Consider the following 20,813-nt stretch of genomic DNA (forward strand, 5'->3'; position numbering starts at 1 on the left):
TAGTCGTGACGCGAGAATTTCAGATTGATTCTTAGATAAATTTAGAACGAGATCATTTAATTCTGACTGTTCAATTAAGTTTATTCAGTACTTTCTACAAAGTTTTCATATTTCCTTTGTTCATCAGCTGATAAATCTGCACAACCTTCATTATTAACAGTTTCACCTTATTAGTTCTATATAGTTCTAGTATCCATATTTTTGGTGGCACTGGCATACGAAACTGTGGACTGTGAGGCACTAGTCTTATAGCGGATGGAATATCAGGCTATTTTACAGTATGTCTAGTCTTAGATGTTATTCCTGATAGTATCGTTATACAAAAATAGCACTCCAAGATATGATCTTTCGGTTCTCTCCAAACCACTGGTACTGGAAATGTCATGAGAAATCCATTCAACCAATCAGACAACAGCATTACAAATAAATTGAAACAAACATGAGGAGCCCAAGACCTGTTCTGATAACCTACTTTGCATCCAGCATGTAGTTCATATGATTTTTTATCAGGAGTTACATTTTTCCTCTGAGATGTTTCTCACCACAAATGTAGCAAAACCCGTCTAGATGGTTAATGCAACTGCATGGCATTTTTTTTATTTTTAACGGTCACTGCAATACACTCGTAAGCACGTATTACAAAACTTTAGGCACACATTAATGTAGTATTAAGGTAGTAAGTGAGGTTCGGTGGGAAGAGGAAGGCGACTTTTGGTCAGGTGATTTTAGATTAATTAACTCAGCATCAAATAATGGGCAGGCAGGAGTAGGTTTCATAATGAACAAGAAGATAGGGAAGAGAGTAGAGTATTTCAAAACGCATAGCGATAGAAACATTGTAATAAGGAAAAAATCAAAACCTAAACCGACAACGATTGTTAACGTCTATATGCCTACAAGCGCCCATGATGATGATGATGAGGTAGAGTGTGTATACGAAGAGATTGATGAAGCAATTAAACACGTAAAAGGAGATAAAAACTTAATAATACTTGGAGATTGGAATGCAATCATTGGAAAAGGTGGGTGAATACGGGCTGGGCAAAAGGAATGAAAGAGGGTACCGACTTACAGAGTTTAGCACGAAGTATAATTTAGTAATTCCCAACACCCAATTTAAAAATCACAATAGAAGAATATACATTTGGAAAAAGCCAGGCGATACTGCAAGGTATCAGATAGATTATATCATGGTTAAGCAAAGATTTAGAAATCAACTCGTTGACTGCAAAACTTACCCTGGAGCAGACATTGATAGTGACCATAATTTGGTGATAATGAAATGTAGATTGCGGTTTAAAAACCTGAAGAAAAGGTGTCAGATGAATCGGTGGAATTTAGAGAAGCTTGAGGAAGAGGAGGTAAAGAAGATTTTTGAGGAGGACATCGCAAGAGGTCTGAGTAAAAAAGATAAGGTAGAAAATGTAGAAGAAGAATGGGAGAATGTTAAAAAGGAAATTCTTAAATCAGCAGAAGCAAACTTAGGCGGAATAAAGAGAACTAGTAGAAAACCTTGGGTTTCAGACGATATATTGCAGCTGATGGATGAACGTAGAAAATATAAGAATGCTAGTGATGAAGAAAGTAAAAGGAACTACCGACAATTAAGAAATGCTATAAACAGGAAGTGCAAACTGGCGAAAGAAGAGTGGATTAAAGAAAAGTGTTCAGAAGTGGAAAGAGAAACGAACATTGGTAAAATAGATGGAGCATACAGGAAAGTTAAGGAAAATTTTGGGGTACATAAATTAAAATCTAATAATATGTTAAACAAAGATGGTACACCAATATATAATACGAAAGGTAAAGTCAATAGATGGGTGGAATATATTGAAGAGTTGTACAGAGGAAATGAATTAGAAAATGGTGTTATAGAGGAAGAAGAGGAAGTTGAGGAGGATGAAATGGAAGAAACAATACTGAGATCTGATTTTAAGAGAGCATTAAAAGATTTAAATGACAGAAAGGCTCCTGGAATAGACGGAATAGTCCAGGAAAAGATTTTTGAAAGTATATGTTTGGAGTGTCGCTTTATATGGAAGTGAAACTTGGACAATCGGAGTATCTGAGAAGAAAAGATTAGAAGCTTTTGAAATGTGGAAAAATATAGTTAAAAGAAGAGACAGACTTATAGGCCACATACTAAGGCATCCTGGAATAGTCGCTTTAATATTGGAAGGACAGGTAGAAGGAAAAAATTGTGTAGGCAGGCCACGTTTGGAATATGTAAAACAAATTTTTAGGGATGTAGGATGTAGAGGTATACTGAAATGAAACGACTAGCACTAGATAGGGAATCTTGGAGAGCTGCATCAAACCAGTCAAATGACTGAAGACAAAAAAAAAATAATGTAGTATATACACTAACTGCAAAAATAAAATCTTTAGATTGACAGGAAAAGTAGCTGCACCACTAATTGTTACATACAGTGAAGCTCGTACCTGATTGACGTTGAGATTTTTCTTAGCCAGCCAAATACATTGTTTATTATTTATAAGATTACATCCCAGCACTGAGTGACCAAAACAAGATTCATATACGCTGCGCAATGTGTGACTAATGTGTGATTAAATGTAATATAATTACATTTTTTTAAATATGACGTGAATCATAAATGTATAATTTGTAATCGTTTTAATTACTGAGTAAATAATAATACTTTTTTCATATCTATTTATCAACTCAAAAAAATTATAATTTATTTAGCAACTTAACTGCTGCAATAAATAAATAATATGTTGTACTTACATTGTTCATGTACTCGTACATGTACTTGCTGAAAAATAAGAAGAGCAATTACATAACATCTGAGGCCGGTAGGGAAATTCTGTCTTCATATTTGAAATCAGCGCCCAAAAATATATAAGATATAGCAAATATTGACCACAAAACAAAATCCTTGTTGAACAGTGATACAATATTACAACTGATACCCTCACTCTGTTAACCTCATAGATTAGTTATTCAGAGGATATTAATACACCTTACGGAATCATCTTTGATTTAATCTACATATACTTAGATGCTTTACACACGTTACGGTCATAATAAATAATGAAATACAGATTGCAAATGTCCTTTGTCGTACTGGCGTAATGTCTTCTCACGGGAATAGCGCAGGTTACGCATTCTGTCTTGGCTTTAATTGTCGCTGAAAGAATGCAGTAATCAAGTTTATTCAAATAAGTGTGTTAAAATCAATTGAAGGTCTGCGATCAGATTGCACATTGTACATAAAAAGAGTACGTATTATAACCAACAGTTAAAAAAATATTTTTAGATTCTCTTACTCTAAGTGAATTGAAAATAAATCAAGTACTATTATAAAATAAGAAAAACTTCGTACAAATCATCGCTGAACAAACCTTGAGTTTTCAAAAACGGAACATTTTTATTGATATTTATTACTTTTAAAAGTCGCATTGAATCAGGGATATAAACACACTAGTTTAAATTTCCGGTTTTATTAATTTCTAAATTTGGAAACAAATCTTTAGCAAAATGTTTAATAGTGAATTTACGTATTTAAACTGAGGTTCACGAAATAGAGGAATTAATAGATACGATGCTAAGATAAAGGGATAAATGTCAACCAAATAGAGTTAATATTAGAAATACGGTGAATGAAAAGGGAAGACAAGGGTTAGGAAGGTATAGAAGCGATGCGAGAGCACGCTCACACACACACACTCACACACACACACACACACACATATATATATATATATATATATATATATATATATATATATATATATTAAAGAGAGAGAGACAAATAAAGAGAAGGACAGAGAATGGAAGAGTGATGTGGTGACAGATCTCCTAATTGGTCAAATTAAATTCAAAATTGAAATGCAGATAGAAGGCCTTATGCTTCTGACTGGACTGCAGAAGAGAATTCAGTCAGTTCTGTTTGTTTGATTATAGAATCCTTCATAATATTACCCATACGTATAAACAAACAAATGCATATTCTCTTACTAATACAAGTAGCATTCACAAAACCATCAATGCGAATACACTAACAATAAGCAAGAGTAATATAACTATTCAAAAATTACAATAAATGTAAGAGTAAAAGTTTAGCTAATGTAACTTTAAGAATCTTATTTTGATGCAAATTTACATTAATTCATGTTTAATCTCGTTGAATTTTACATTGACTGAATGTAATAATTTGTTTAAAGATGTACAATAGATAGGACAAAATCATAGATTACAAAAGATCTGTAAAATGTGTATTTATTTGTTAGTTAATAAAGAGGATGAGAGAATTTATGAAATGAAAAAATGTATTTTATCCTTTTTAACGTTATTTGATCAATTTTCTTTAACTCTGTTTTCTTATTAAATTAGTTGGTTTGTTTAATTGACACATACGAACATAGATAAATAATTTAATTCCTTTTAACATTTAATTTTAAACAATTATTGAAAATTCCTTATATAAATTTTTAATTTTTAAGATTATTTTTATAAAATTAAAATGCTGACATAATTAAGATCACATTTTTTATACTTTATTTAATTTATTTTTCGTGTATATCGTTCTGTCGGCGGCGGGATGGTCAGAACTTCGCCATTAATTTTTAACATACTTCACGATAAGCAAGCGAACTCAAAATTGGCACACAGATTCATTGTTAATGTCATGGCAATGTGGTGCAAAACGTTTCACAGATATATTATTTTTAGTAAAAAATTAGTTCTTTGAAACTATTTCAAACTTATACACTCGTTGGCTAAGAGAGGAAGAAAGAGACAGAGAGTATGTTGTGCTTTGTGTGCTACTATGTTGATTTACTTGATTCTTCCATGTTTTGGAAAAGTTCCGTAGAAGAAATACTACGGAACTTAGTAGTACGGAACCAGTTTTCTTCGTGTCAATTTTGTGTTCAGTGTTATTATCCTAGGTAAGCAACTTGAGTTCCATAAATAACCTCAAGCTGAGGTTGATAAGTTACCTTTATTTGTTGAAAAGTTCTTGTCCAGACAGTCAGTTTTGTATTGAATTTTGCATGACATTCAGTGTAATTTGCAAATTATGTAAACGATGGCGTTTCAATCTAGCTTGACGATGTTCTAATGTTTCTATTAGTCTTACTTGCGAGTGATACAAACTATCACGTTCTAATCTACCGTTACCGTTGCTGCATTGAATTTAAAGGTACTGTTTCTGATTATCATTGTCCTGAATGTTTTAATCTACTTTCGCTTTGTTCACTCGGTTCACATGTTTGTTCTTTTAACTCTTCGTTTTTTTTATCCTAATTTGTTTTTCTTCAAATGTTTCATTATAACTTTTTCTTATCGTTCTTTACGTTCTTTCTTATTGGTTTTAAAACATTAACCTTTAAATGAATAATATTAGTTACGAAAGAAAATTATAACTGTTTATAAATTTTTGGGTTATCCTATGAATAATCGCAATTCTTTTTTATAAAATCATCTTTTAATTCAATTACATTATTCATATCAGGGATGATACTAAAAAGATTAAAATAAAGAACATTTTTTTTAAATATTTTAAAACCGCTACAAAATGATAAAAATAATGTAATTTAAATTTAATAGAAACAAAATAATATTTAATTATTTTCTTTATAAAATTTAACTGTGCTAATGAAAACTAATATAAAATAACTTTCTTTTCGAAAAATCATCTAGGTTCATGGAAAGAAGGAATTAAATAATCTCTTTAAAAAATTAATTTATGTTAATAGAAAGAAGGTTTTGAATATTCTTTTTTACAATAGTCACCTAACAATTTCTTTTCCCAAAACACAAAAGCGTAAAGCTCCCTAATGATAAAGTTTAAAAAATGAGGTCAAGTCAAGCGATTAGACGTGTTTCCCACCTCGTACTAAGTTTTTCATTTTCTTCGTATTTCAGTTCGTTTTTGTTGTTCTTGTTCGTTTGTTTTGTTTCGTTTGCGTTTTCCGTTTCCAGATCTGAGTGAGGTTGAGACGGATAATGATTATGTAGACAAAATTAAACCGACTAATAAACGGTCACAGTCGCGGCTCCGCCACTGGTGGGCCACAAAAACAGGCAGTGTGCTATTGGAGGAGGTTCTGATGCCCCGATCGTGGTGTCAGGGGATGATTCATCAGCTGGGAGCCTTGACGGGAGCCATGCTGTGTTAAGTCGTGGAAAGGAATGTCCTATGTTGATGGCTCAGCAATCACGACCGCCCTTAAAGAATTTTTTGCTGGAGTCGGAATACTGCACGGTTTGATGCTGGTGAAGAAAGTCAAGCAGTCGATGGTGAATCGAGAAGTTGGTGATATCCTGTCCTTGCGTCAGGGCGCTGGAGAAGAACTATGTATAAGACTGAGGGGTGCTGAAAAGGCTGTAGCATTAAAAACAGTTCTTCGTGGGAGTGCGTCTGATTTGAAGGTGGATTTAAAGACGAAGGAGTCAACGTACGGTGGTTCACATCCACGACATTGCAGATAATGTGAATGAGATCGTGGTTGCAGAAGCAGTGAGCAGACGGTTAGGGCAGATGTCGATTTTCGGATATCTTCACTACGCCCAGCGTTTGGAAAGACAAAAAATACAATCTTTATTACGTCTTATGGAGCAGCCAAGAAACTGATTACGACGCGTGTGAGAATATGCTGGGTGCATCGCAGGGCTTGAATGCGTGATCCAGAAAAAAGATGCTTTCGGTGCTGGGGGTGCTGAGGGTGTCCTCAACTTGCAAAGGATCCGAACGCACTGAACTGTGTTTTAATTGCGGTCAGAAAGAACACCAGCGGGCCCGTGCACCAGCCCGAGGAAGTGTGCGATTTGTGGTTCGGAGGGATACAGGATGGAATGATAAAGATTGCTCGTCTTAGGAGGGAGGCATGAGCGGCCAGGTGGTCGTTTCAAAGGGCTGCAAGACGTGGTTTTCAGTCCTTGGCTCATCAACGTTTCGTGAAGACAAGGGCAACACAAGTAGCCAATTAAGAAGGCAAAAAACAGATATTGGAGGGATCTCACCATGTCACAACATGGTGGATCAGGACCCGTGGGGAAAAGGTTTCCGGGTAGTAAATGGGAAATTTGGGAGGAGGGCTCCGGTCCTCACGGAACAGCAAGTATTAGATGCTGTACAGATGTTATTTCCTACAGGTGAGGGCCCGCTGAGGGAAGAGATAACTATCGACAACTTGTTCCTCTTCAGCATGGACGTACTGTAGCTAGCGGTGAAGAAGCTAAGACCACGGACGCGAGCCCTAATGGTCCTGATGGCATTCCTCCGGAAATTGTTGGTATAAAGGCAGAGAAGGCCCCAGTGAAACTCTTGAACATAATGAACGATATGTTGTGGAGTTATTACATTCAGAGGGCATGGAAAGAGTCCCGTCTGGTTTTCTTACAGAAGCCAGAGCAACGAGCCTCCCAACTTATCATCCGAACTCTCTGACGAATTTTTTATGCAAACTGATGAAAAAGATGCTTGATGTTAGGCTGAAGCAAGAAATTGAGCATAAAGGTGTATTCTCCAGGAACTAGTATGGTTTTCGTAAGGGGGGGGGTCCGCCCCCGATGCGGTAAAATATGTATGTCAGCTGGTAGAGGCGGCGGCTGCCGGCAACTGGCGCACGAGAAACATAACTTGGGTTGTGATACTTGATGTAAACAATGCTTTCAACTCGTTGCGTTGGAGTGTCGTATTCGAGGCCCTAAGGGACAAGCAGGTGGACGGCGGTGTACGACGAATGGTACAAAGGTACTTGGAAGAAAGACGTCTGCTTTACAATTCAACGGACTCACAGCTCTCTTTTCCAGTCAAGTGTGGGGTACCTCAGGGGTCAGTACTTAGTCCGACGTTATGGAACCTGATGTTTGATAAGGTGCTCCGGCTGAGGTATCCTCAAGGTGTTGTACCGGTGACCTTTGCTGAAATCTGACATTGATAGTATGGGCGAGGATTGTTGACGAGGTAGCGACGGCGGCCAATGAAGCTATCAACCTAGTGCAGCACTGGTTGATGGATAGGAGGCTAAACTTGTCTCCTGAAAAAACAACGTTCATCCGTCTGGCTAGCAGGCGTCCTCTTTCTCCGATCCGGATCACGGTAGACGGAGCTTTAGAATCTCAGGTAGAGTCGGTGAAGTATTTGGAGTGTGGCTGGACCGATGACGTACGTTTTCCGTACACGTGCTAGAGACATCTGATCGTGCAAGAGCGATGGTGCGGTCACTGAGTAGGGTCCTCGGTAACGTGACCGCCCCCGGTCATACAAAAGGAAGTTGTACGGTCATGTGATCAATTCTGTTCTGCTGTATGGGGTCATTGTTTGGTCGAAATCTGTAAGATGTGATCAAAATCGACGGGTACTGGAGGGTGTGCAGAGGCGGATTGCTCTCCGCATCGTTTCAGCATACTGTTCATTTTCTACTAAGGGAGTGTTAGTCATTGCGGAGAGCAATGACTAACACTCCATTTAAACAACTAGCCGGGATGAGGATTGTTATTATTGAAAGAGCTGACAGGAGTAATTTGCACAGGTGGTTGTTCCGAAATTGGCAGGTTCGCTGGGACCTGTCCTCCACTGGGCGATGGATACATTGTCTGATTCGGCAGGTCGAGCCTTGGGTCAACCGCAGCTTTGGTGAAGTCACCTACTGGTTGACCCAATTTTTATCTGGCCACGGCGTGTTTCGGGTGTACTTACGTGTCAGAAGGAGAGCTGACGACCTCATTAGCCTTTTTTGCGGAGAGCTCGATACACTGGAACATGTCGTGTTCGACTGCCGGACGTGAGCTACTGAATGTCCTCCTGTAAGTTGGTGACTGGGCCCCGTACAGTTGACACAATCATAGACATTATGTTATCAGGGGTAGAGAGGTTTCGTGCGGTAACTGACTTTGTGACATGGATACTCTAGCAAGCCAGGGAAAATCGGGTGGCGAGGGGCAGAGGGACAGCCCCTTGCGGAGCTGCCGTTCGTCTGTGCTTGCGCGGATGGGCAACAGTGATGAGGCACTGGGACTCTCTCATCCCTTTGCGAAAAAGACCGAGACCGGGTGTGGATAACCTGCACAGGGTACTCTCACTGGAGGCATTGGCATCAAGACCGAGTCTCGGCTTCTGGGGTGGGGTCCAGGAACGACATAGTCGGGCATGGATACCCCGCCCTAGGGGTTAGAGACAGGTAATGAATAGATCTAACCGGCGGGATGACCTGTCGGACAAGACTTATAACAGGGGGACGGGGAGGCCCGTTTAAGTAGACAACATGTGCTTTGCTTTGTTGTGGAAACGGCCTAGAGGTAAGGTGAAAAAAAAAGGTTAAAAAATTATTTATTACATCTATATATAGCAATTGATTTAATTTACACTAATCCAACAGTAATTCTGAATAACGTTTCCAAATCCTATTGTTAATAACAATTGCCCGTTCCAACGTATTCGATTGTTTCCCTTTGAGATTTTTTCTAATTTATAAAGATAGTTTATACTTTTGCAGATGTGATTCGATCATTAGATGTGGTTATTTTAGCATCCCACGAGTTTATTATTAGATGAATGAAATTCTAGATGAATATTGTAAAGAAAATTATTCCAAGCCTTCTTTCTATTAATATTTGTAAAGAATATTATTTAATCTCTTGTTTCCATAAACCTAGATGTTTTCGTAAAGAAGGTCATTTCAAATGTAGTTTACAACAGCACAGTTGAATTTTATAAAAAAGATAATTAAATATTTTGTTTCTGTTAAATTTAAATTACATTATTTTTCTCTATTCAGCAGTACATAGATTACTTCATACATTTTAAATAAAACCGTATTTAAAAAAACTTAATTGTTTCTTTTTTTACTGTTAATTCAAATAATTGAAGTATTGACATCAGTAGGCTTTTTTAACTAAATATAAAAATGTATAATAAAATATAAGAATATTTACTATTATTTTCAGAAATAGTCGAAATAAAAAACTGTTTTATATACTACAGACAGCTTGTTATTTCTGTATGTCTTTTACTACTTAAACGGTAATTTAACATCTCTTTTTATTCTGGGCATATCGCAATATTAATTGTATATATTACATTCTTCTTCTTCAATTACACGAAAACATGACATAATTTCATTACTTTATTGCGGTTTTCTTTTCATTTTTTTATTCTTTAAAGGTCGCATTATTATTATATTTAGCACATTTATTATGGTATTTGGCACATTTGCAAACACTTAAAAGTTCATCATGTATTACTATATGCAAAACATATAGTAATACATGATGAACTATTATAATTTTATTTACTTATTTTTCCTGTAGTACTGATCTTTGATATTAGAAAATATTATTGACCAACATTTCAAATTATATTTAAAAAAAGAGTCGATAATATTTAAATAAAGAGGTAATATTTAATAAAGAGGTAAAAAGAAATTCATTACTTTATTGTTTTGCAGTACCTCTTTTTTATTTTCTTATAATTGTGACGAATGTAAAACACCTGTGTACCTAAGGTATCAATCAGATTCGTTTTTTCTGAGAGTAATAATGTTCACTAAATGCCGTCTTTATCGTGAATAGATTGGAAGTGTCAATTGTTGGGCTGAATTACAACTGCATTTTATTGAGCTTTGAGTATGCTGATATGCAATCAAATAATTGATTCAGTCAAAAACGTAACAGGAAATCATTTCACTCTTCAAATTTTATTATAATCTTGGCAAAAAGTAATTGTAATTTTTAAAACCGGCTGATATTTACGGGGGTGATTTGTGATTCATATCAAGTCCCCTTACTACCATTACGGTAATCGTACTTCCAAAGCACCAAAAATTAATTTCATCTAAAAATATAGGATGAATGTAACTGGACATCAGCCCCCCGGTACGAATAAAAATAAATACTTATTTAAACTGTCATATAGTTAATAATAAACATTGATGTCATTTGATCCTGTAATATAAATGTTTAAGCCCAACAATAGAAGTAATTTATGGTGCAGCTGCTAACAGAAATTTAATATTTAAATCTGACTAACAATATAATTAATTATTTACTGCGCAGTTTCCTATGTTTTATTTTGTTTTCAACTATTTAATTTATATTAGAACTAAAAATATTTAGATCTACAAGTTTTATTAAAAGATTAAAAGAAAGTAATTCTGCTAACTGTATATTTATTAATTTATTAATTGATTCAACAACTTTTAAACAAATTATGAGTTTAAAACATCGGAAACCTAAACAAATTTGAAGTTGTAAATTTCATGTAAAGAAATATAGAAGATCATAGAAATTAAAATTTTCAAAAGCCAAGTGACCAAGGAATTTTCGTTCGAGTAGAACACCACTAATTTTTCCCCTAAGTTTGAATTTTTTTTTAATCTTTGTTTGTAGGGTTTGTGTTTAAATAAATAAGCTATTGAAATTTTACAAACCTAAAAGTACGATTCTTAAATTAGACTTATATTATTAATTGTTTAGAAACGGCAAATTTTACATTTATTCAAGCTACTTTTACATTATTTCAATGAATCATGTATTTTATATTAGACTTTTTACAGAATTAATTTTTTTTTTTTTAATTTAATAAATTAATTAATACAAAAAATACATTTGAATGAAAAAAATACTAATATTTCAAACAATTATTATATGTAAAACAATGTACAAATAAAGATGAAAAATATAATACATAGAAACAGCATTCATCACGGAACACCTTCTAGACCAAACATCATCAAATTCAAGTTTATAAAATTGTTTTTCCCCGATCTTAGAGATCAGGGAGATCTCTTCTGAGAGAAGAGATCTTAATTATAAGAACTACAAGAAGTCTCTTTTTGTTATTTCAGTGCCGAAGAATTATGCTTTTTCTTCCATTTCGTTAACAGCCTAAAAATAGAAATTGTAATATTTTGCCTTTTTTGTTCCACAGCTATCTTTATGAAATTTTTAATGCTGAAAATTAAGTGGTTAAAAGTGATGATTTCTTAAAATCAAAATTTCCGTATTTTTAACGTTAGATATTTTTGAATAACAAATTTGGTATAGTTGTTAATCTTAGGTTACTTAGAAAAGTCAGAATTTTTAAACAGTAATTTTTCATAGAATACAATGTCTTTGTGTGTGTGTGAGGGGGAGGGGATTGTATGTAATGTATACGATGTAAAATACCATTCATTTACTTTATCATAGTTCTTCACATTCGCTTATAGTATTAATATTCGCTTATAGTAATAAAATTTACTGAAGCTCCTCTTACATTCCTAACACCCGCATAGAGTAGCTGGTGTTATGAATGTTAGAGTATCCAGTGTTCATATATCATTATGAACCTAGCTTCAACGGGTTGCTCCAGGGCTGGTACCTACAACCAACCGTAATAGACCAGACTGTTATTTATTATTTATTCTTTCCTGACCAGAAACCTATATAAATTTACAGTCACTTTAATGTAATGTAGTGTAAAATTCTAAGTCTGAACGGCATTCAAAAGCAGGGATTTTCTTCAAAAGATAGTGACGCTATTACACTTGGCCACTATTACACTTGGTTCAATAACGTAAGTTATAAATAGTATTTATAAAATTATCCACTGTTCTTTCACCCGTTTACTATTTTTTTTTTCTTTTGTTTAGAATTCATTCTATTTGAAATCTTATTATAATAAATATACTCGTAAGAAATAAGTAAATAATTTTCTAGTATTTTCCCTACACCCGGATCTGCAGTCAAGCATGACTCAGTTCAGGGGCCTGTCAGCCCGCCGGTTCTGGATCTTCTTACTTTAATTTGCCTGCTTCTGACTACAGAGGGGAGGTAACCGGGCCCGGCTATGCCGTTCCCGGGACGCCGCCTCATCCGCCGAGACTCGGTCTTTTCTCCATTTTTTTTTTTTTTGACCTGGAGAGCGGTATTTGGGAGTCCCCGTGCCTCCTTACTGCCGCCCACCCGTGCAAGTACCGTCGAACGGAAGCTCAGCAGAGGACTGTCCATTCTCCCCATGGTCGTCCACGCGAGCTTTAGTCTGCCTCCCAGCTGTAATCCTTTTCTTTCCTCTTTAGGATGTCTGCAATCAGCTTCTCCATGTTTAACCATTCCCTTAAAACCTTTAACATGTGTGGGATAGCGGTTTCAGGTGTCATCTATCCGAGATTACAATTTAACTTGGCCCCATCCCACCGAGGACATTCAAAGAAGGTATGGTAGTGGGTGTTGTCCTGCAGCCCGCAATATATGCACTACTGGAACATCCTTCCACCAAACCGGTAGAGATATTCCCCAAATTCTCCGTGACCGTAGAATAACTGTGTGACATGATATCCAACCTCTCCATGTCCCCTCCCCAACAACGGCTCCAACTTGGCTATGAGTTCCTCATAGCCAGGGACGCGCGTCCAGACGCCATTCCTCGCCGTGTTTCATGCCTCCTGCCATTCGTGAGTTAATAGTGCCGCATAATCTTCGTTTGTCATTCCCTCATATTGCCTTTTTCAATGCAAAGCAGAGAAAATCCTATTATATATGTAATTTAATAGGCGTACAAGGAAGTCATGTGGTATCCACATCAGATTTTTTATTTTATTAATAATAGTATTGGAAGTATACAGAAACTTTTGATCTAAATATTCATAGATTAAGTAAATTATTGTATTATAATACATTTTTAACTCTTTTCTACAATCGCCTTCTTTTAAATGCCTAACACTAACACTAGAATATAAGTTATTCTTAGCATCATAAGAAAAAATAACACAAAGAAAGAACGTTTAGAGAATCGAGATGAATTATATTGTTTTTAATGAATAATAGAGATGAATGGTATTAGTTTTTCTTACAAGGTATATATTTTCCAGTTAGAAACAAAAACATGTAGCGTTTCCAAATCAGTATTTATGCAAATTTTTTCCCGGTATAAATTTTTAAGTAATATACATTTCAACTAACCCCTAAAAATTTAACAAAATACATTTTTTAATCGGATAAATTTTTGTGATATAGGAAGAATTCAGACCTAAAAAATAATAATATGACTATCCATTTTATGTGATTAATTTATAACAGTGATGGATAGCTTGGTATTTTATTATTTGTTCTTCATGAATTTTAAAGTATGAGATTCAGAGGATTAACCTTGCCTAGTTGTACAGGATATCAACTGTTTGAGACCTAGCTAAACCATTTACATCCTAAGGCTCTTCATCGCTGACTGTAGGAGATCATTTAGTTGTTGCATTGAAAAAATAACAACTATCGTTACCTATTTATCAAAGATGTGATAAGTAAGTGAACAATTTATCATTTACTATGCAAACAAAGGACGCAGTATCATCCCTAATGACCGTAATGTGAACGGCAAGCGCGAACAAGTTATCAAACTTACAGAATATCATAAAAATGAAGGAGTGTTTTTTCAGTTGATATTATGATCCATTATTTTTCCATCTCGAAAAAAAATAATAAAAGCTTATACGATAAAGAGATACTTACTAAATGAATTCTAGGGTAGTAATTTAAAGATAGTAACCGATGAACTTTCTCTCTGAACTTTATTTCTTAGTTTCACTACTTTACACAACAATGAACGTTAACTACCTCTTGATTAAAATGATTAACTGAACCTGAATACTAATTATACAATAGGAAATAATAAAATCGTAGTTTCAATTACATTAGCTGTAGTGCTCTAAGTAATCTACTTATGAATAAAAAATATTTATACGTATTACTTTTGTAAAATATTGACTACACCTATTATAAAAGTGCTGATAAAACTTTTTTAATCAAAAAATCAGAGTTTTAAGTCCCAAGAAAATTGATCCTTTATTATGGGAAACATTATCCAATCTAGAAACTGTTGACTGGGATATATCAAGAATATTAGTAGGTATTTTGGAACATCTGCGCCTGATAAATCGTTATAATACATTATTACATTATTTTTCACAACAAAAAAAACCTGCTACGGACCAGTACAAAAGTTAATTGCTTTTATAAGTATGTATTTGAATACTAGACAATGAACAGTGGATACTGGTCTACTTTGGTGGTTCGGATTAAGCAACAGCACAATATATATGTAAATTATCAGCATTATATGAAAAATCATGTTATAGTGTTCTTAAAAGAACGTATCTATGAACCTTTAAGATAAAATACAGATAATTTTAGATTTATAAGTTGCTTTGTCTAGTTTTAGTTTTATGTGTAGTAAAGGTTTTTTTTATCTTTTAATCGTTATTATTAAATATTTTTTTAAATTTGAAAAAGGAACAAAATTGATATTATTTTATAAACAATTTCGTTTCAAAAGTTAGTTGTGGAATAGCCGGTTATATACATAAAATTATAAGTTTGATTTCTGAATTGGACTTGCACTTATCATCCACTCATCATTACCCAAACAAGAGTGAAAGATGCGCAAGAACTATCCTGTAAAAAGGTTTTGTAAATCCATTGTAATTATATAACTGAAAGAAAGAAAAAGGGACAATAATATGTATACACATATATACAAATAATATTGTGCATACAGTATGTATACATTTTATATATACATACAAGTAAGAAATAATATTAAACTGGGAATAACTTACAACGATCATTTCCCATCAAAACTGCCTTTCGTTATTATATTACGTGTAATTTTAAACTGTATTAAATACTTCCTATAGTTTTATGTGAACAATGCTGTGGGTGTGAGAGTTAAACTTTAGGTTCCTGTAAATTTACATTCTATTTTATCCGCTCTTAATTTTGTATAACCTTTCCAAAACAAACTTTATATTTTCATTTAAAGAATTTAATTTCATAAAATTGATTTAGACACTTTCAACACTTTCAAAATGTATACAATAATGTTTGTTTAAAAAAATGCTCATTGGAAAGTGAGATTTTGTGTGTGTGTGTGTGTGTGTGTGTGTGTGTGTGTGTATGTATGTATGTGTGTGTTTCTTGCAAGCGTCCTAAACAAGCTTTATTTTGTTTTTCCTTTTTCTTTAGACAAAACCATCTACAATTACAAATTACTTTCTACCAACTCTATTCAGATAGAGAAATCAAAGTGGTTTCTTCAACACAGAGATGTTCAATAAACCGTTGCAACTCAAGTACTTTTATTCGCCAGGTTTTATTACGGACACTAGTATCAGAAATTCATTAATATCTAATATTGAGTGACATATTTCGCAAAACTAATTGATTGATTTAGTGTTAAGTTCTGCAAATTAATAAATATTTTTGTCTGCTAAACTTCTCAAATTTGCATTAATCACAATGCGATTAGATTTAACAAAACGATATCAGAAAAAGACAAAATTTTCTTTAGAGAATAATATGCCACAAGAATCAATTATAGCACGCTATAATCTAGATTCGCACACGCACATAAATAAAGTTTTGGCCTTAGCTACATAATTCTTTTACTCTTAACTGTACTGTTTGCAAATGATATCATTAGTTAAAATTAGGATTTGAAAATCCTAGTTCGACTTGTTAGTAATATAATAACGAGATATATCAATTTTTATAGATCTCTATTTAGTTTTTTTTTTCCTGGATTCTTCATATAAAGCAGCGTTTTAGAGAGTTTTTTACTTTTTTATAACTTTATTTTTTTTAAATTATTTTCAAAAAATCTACATACATATTTACACATGCAAGCAAACATTACGATATACATGTAAATTGGGTTATAGAATAACACTGTAATCATTATATGTATAGTATGATCAGAAAAAATAATATATTTTTTTTTTTATTTTCCTTTAAATTCAAGTCTATTATCACTACAGCTTTAGGCAATGTTAATACAATAATTAAGTATACAAACAAAAATCGTATTATGGACTACTGTTTTATATAAATCAAATAAATGAATGTGAAGAACAAAAACAAATACGATACAATACGATAGTACAGAAACGATGTACTACTTTTAGCGCTTTGCCCCTATAGATAAATATTATACATTTATTAAAGCACATCTTTTTTAAATTGCATTCAAATTATTACTATATCAAAATCAAATCTATTAATTAAGAAATCTATTCAATAACTAGACAAGCATTTTTATTACTTTATTTATTTATTTTAATAAAAAAAAACTTAATTTATTATTTCATATCAAATTTATTATTATAGTAAATTTAATTTATTTGAAATGTCTATTTACTACATTATTCTGAGTTGTCTTCTAGAAGAATATAATAATTAAATCTCAAAATAAATGTACTACTAATAACGGAGAAAAATATAGACAGAGCAAATTTTTAAAACTCCTGTAATATTTTTTCATCGACAATCTAACCATTATAGTAAATCAAATCATATAGTAAATTAAACTTACCTTTAATAAGATATTTATTTAAAACTATAACCTTCAATAATGTTTTAATAATTTATATTTACTTCATTACTTTTAAAAATAATTTATGACGTACATTCTTGATAAGAATTTAAGCACCTTCTACCGTTTTACCTTAATCTGTTTTATAAAGTTTATCATTTTACTGACTTTACTTCCTACTTTTTTTTCCTTATAATTAATTTTTATTCCTTTCTGTAAACTTAAACTGAACGAAAAATAATTATTTTATTAAAGAAAAAAAACTTTATTTGCAGATTTCAAAAAAAAAATAATATGATGTTAAAAGTTTTTATTCTAAATGTAAATATTTCAGATAAGCTGAAATCATGTAGAAAGTGTGAAATTAGAATTAAAAATTTTCCATGTATTTTATGCAAAGAAATTGTCGAAACAACCGCAACTTTTATTTTTATTTTATTTATTTTTCTTATTTTTGTTTTTTTGGAAGAAAATCAAGATTTAAAGGCTGTTAATGATTATCGAAAAACATAAGTTGTATTTAAATTTATAAACTACAATACTGTTTATTACATCATTTTACCTCATGTAAGAGTTGTCATGTTCTTCAAAACTGTTTATAGAGAATTCAGGGATGCAGCTCCCGAACTGTTGTCGGGAAACAGCGCAATACTATTATTGCGGTGATTCAGCCGGCATATCAGAAGGCAGGCGTAAACTTCCCTGCTAAAAACAAAATTTCCCTTTTGATAAGATTAAATACGTGTGCGTTTTATGGTACATCAGATGGTTACCCTGTAAAATATCTATTATTTTAGGTATATCATTGCTTGATTCGTGACTTTTAGTTAATACAGTTTTTTTGAGAATTTTCTTAATAAAAGGGAATATGTTGAAAAAATTTATTAAAACTCATTAAAATATAACTTTTTAATGTAAGAGGAACATATTCCTTATATAATATTATTTTTTATTTATTTATTCTCGATTGTTTCAATATTTTTATTATTTTATTATCAGCTCATTTGTTCGCTAGCTATAAAAAAAGTAAAAGTAAAAATTATTTACTTTTGCAATTTCACAGTAGGAATTAATGATTAGATGCCTTTAGATGTAGTCATACAGCCACCAAATGGAAGGTTTTTTATATTCTTTTCTTTTTTGTTTCTCTTCAAAATTCAAATACCTGTATTAAAAAAAAACTCTTTATCTGTACTTTTTTTTTAATCTACCCGGTTTATTAGAAATAAAATTTTCTTCAAAGTAGGTATAGAAACATTTATTTCAAATTACCTCTGATTAATACTAACTTATTAAATTTTCTTCTCTTGTAAACATCTAAAAATATGGCCGATAGTTTTCTCCTTAATTTTTTACATTTCGATATTAATTGAATAACAGTTGTTATATTTCATCGTTTTATCATCTGACAAACAATTTTTAAAAGGGCGCAAATATATATTAACACAAATGTACTGTAATTTTTTTTTTTTTGTTTGTTTGATGATTAATCAACCATGTACATGCTTTAAATTTTGTACGTGGGAATAAGGAAATGAAATTTTCTTTCATTTGACAAAAACCATGCTTGACCGGGATTCAAACCCGGGACTCCCGAATGAAAGACCGATCCCTATCAGTCCGCTATGGAAAGCGGTGTGGTAATTATCTGGCTAATTTATTTATAATATATAAGAGAATGAAGCGATAGTACATCTCTTTAATTTACCTTAATATTTAACTATTTACTACTGCTTTGGCTTTTTATAACAGGCAATTTATGGTCATTGTAGAAATCTTCAAGGTAAGGATGATACTAGTACATTTTAATATTTTTTATTAGATAACATAACTCTTACTAAAGTTGGTGACTTTACAATAATCATAAGACACTTTAAAATTGCGAAAACAATTTTCATAATAACAAGCTCTTTCGGTAATAACTATCAATGATAAAATGGCAGGTATTATTTAATAACTACCAACGATATCATGGTATCATGGCAGATGATAGGGACAGTATGGTATCAGGATGATAAAATGATCTTAGAGTGAGAATTTTATGGTATGTCATAATAGACAGGGGTCTGGTTTTTCTTTGCCTTCTTCGATAGCCTAATATTCAGATACAAATCAGTACGTATAGTTCACCATATGCAGGTTGTATATTAGAACTCACCGGGTTGGTCTAGTGGTGAACGCGTCTTCCCAAATCAGCTGATTTGGAAGTCGAGAGTTCCAGCGTTCAAGTCCTAATAAAGCCAGTTATTTTTACACGGACTTGAATACTAGATCGTGGATACCTGTGTTCTTTGGTGGTTGGGTTTCAATTAACTACACAACTCAGAAATGGTCGAACTGAGAATGTACAAGACTACACTTCATTTACACTCATACATATCATCCTCATTCATCCTCTGAAGTATTATCTGAACGGTAGTTACCGGAGGCTAAACAGGAAAAAAAAGAAAGAGGTTGTATACTAGACCATGGATACCGGTGTTTTTTGGTGGTTGGGTTTTAATTAACCACACATCTCAGAAATGGTCTACCTGAGATTATACAAGACTATACTTCACTCATACTTCACTGATACATATCATCCTCATTCATCCTCTAAAGTAATATCTGATGGTGATTCCCGGAGACTAAACAGGAGAAAAAAAAATAAGGTTATATTCAGCTACAAAAATTGTCATTCATTTCATCCTCTGAGACAATACCTAATGGTGGTCCCGGAGGTTAAAAAAAAGAAAAAAATGTTATATTCAGCAGTAGAAATAACACCTTCAATATGATACACTACAGAAATTCGTATAATAGACATCATTACTCTGAGAGAAAACATAGAAATAAATACTTATTTTAAAATAAAAGGAAATATTTCCTTTTATCTTATGCTTTTGTATTTCATATATATTATAAGCATTACAGTCATAATAAAGACTGCGATAAATATGGTAAAGCAATAAATAATTATAGCCCTTTCTGTTCTGAATCAGTGTATTCTGTAACAGTGTCTGAATTCATTACGAAAACATCTTTTGTAATATCTAAAAGAAAAAACCAAACTTTTTTTTTTTAAATTAAAGAATTAAAAAGTCCTTGTAGATTTAAAAAATAAATAAGTTTGATGCAAGTTCTCAAATTTTTTTTACAAAAGTTTTTTTATAAAAAAAGTAATTTATAATCTTTGTATTTATAAATATTTCATAAAACTTTTTTTTTTCTGAAATAAACACGAGACTTTTTAATTGTAAGAAATAAATTAAGACATAAATGAAAAAATAAGACTTTTTAATATATTTTTTGTTTTATTAAGCTGGAGAAATATGTTTGATCTGAAGAACAAACTCAAGAAATAAAATTTATTATGAGAAGGCATGTATATCTACTTTCATTACAAACGAATGAATATCTTTGCAGACTCTTTATTTTGTTTAACTTTTATTGTTTTGTTTTTTTTTTATCAGTTGCATCTTTTTATGTTATAGTATTTAATATATCTATTATCAATTACTT

This window comes from Lycorma delicatula, chromosome 1 (assembly GCF_047948215.1).
Source record: "Lycorma delicatula isolate Av1 chromosome 1, ASM4794821v1, whole genome shotgun sequence".
NCBI classification, from domain to species: domain Eukaryota; kingdom Metazoa; phylum Arthropoda; class Insecta; order Hemiptera; family Fulgoridae; genus Lycorma; species Lycorma delicatula.